Here is a 1,487-nt window from a genome sequence, read left to right on the forward strand (position 1 = left end):
GCCTGTAAAGCAGTTGCAGCGGGGTGAGGCGACATGGACTCAGCGGGCCTGAAGTTGCTACGATCCCCAGACGCACTCGGGTTGTATTGCTGCTTGACCCAGGCGGATCTGAGGCTGCAGCACTTCCCCCAACCTCCACTCAACCCCTGGTAACAAGGAAGCACCGACCAGCGGAACTGTTAATGGAGGTATAACAAAGTCTCTCAGGAGTAATCAGACTAGATAGTTTCACAGGATAACACCACCATCTTTCTCTCACCTCTCCAACCATATTCCACCCTGTAGCTCTTTGAAAAAAGCTTCTGATCCCTTCTGCCTGTTTATTCTATCTCCAATTTTGCCTCATCTCCGCTCTATCATGTCTCTCTTTCTCTATGCTCTTCAACAAGCACTGCATACACCTGGCTATTTAATTGTAGCTGGGAAATCTGGTTATATGCTTTAAACTGATCTTTGTCTATCGGTTTTCTTCTTTCTTCCTTTTTTTTCCTTCTTTTTGACTTTTTAATGTATTTTTATTTTCTATCACTCGCCTTCCCTATCGGTCTTTTCTCATTATTTTTAGTTTTCCCTCTTGGTTAGCGTGATTGTCGGATTTGTTTGTAGGTTTGTGTCCCTCTGTTCCCTGTGTGTTTGTCTGTCTGTTTTCTTCTCCAGGGCTACCTCAAGAAACAAGCCAAAGTACACATGGTGGAGGGTCCCAAATACCACTACGAGTAAGAAAATAAAATAACCAAAGTCTCAACAAGAGAGACCAAGATTTACCATTCAAAGAACACTTTCTGAAAGCAGAGACCCTGGAAAGTCAGAGTCTTCTTGAGTACAGCAGCGCTCACAGGTGCAGAGAGTATAACAAGCCTTTAGAACTAATAAGAGACAGAAAGCTAACCAAAATGATGAAACAAAAGACCTCTCCTGCAAAGGAACTCCATGAAGAATTGACCGCTAATGAACTGCTCAAAACAGATATAAGCAGCATAACTGAACAAGATTTTAGAACAATAATCGTAAAGTTAATTGCTGGGCTTGCAAAAAGCATAGAGGACATCAAAGAAACTATGGCTACAAACAACATGGAGCATAAAAATAGGGATGATGAAATCAAAAATTCATTAAATGAGATACATAATAAACTAGAGGTGTCCAAAGCACGGATTGAAGAGATAGAAAAGAGAATAAGTGATTTAGAAGACACCATTATAGAAAAATAAGAAGCAGACCAAAAAAAGAGACAAACTGACCCAGGAACATGAAAGAAGACTTAAGAGCTCACTGATACGGTCAAACGCAAGAATGTCCATATCATAGGAATCCTAGAAGAGGAAGAGAGGGGGAAAGGTGCTGAAGGAGTCCTGGAACAAATTATAGCAGAGAAATTCCCCAAGCTGGGGAAGGAAGTAAACGGTGAAATACAAGAGACACAGAGGACTCCCCTCAGACGTAATTTGAATCAATCTTCTACACAGCATATCATAGTAAAAATGGCA

The sequence above is a fragment of the Crocuta crocuta genome, unplaced genomic scaffold, assembly GCF_008692635.1.
Source record: "Crocuta crocuta isolate KB4526 unplaced genomic scaffold, BGI_CrCroc_1.0 scaffold1797, whole genome shotgun sequence".
NCBI lineage: Eukaryota > Metazoa > Chordata > Mammalia > Carnivora > Hyaenidae > Crocuta > Crocuta crocuta.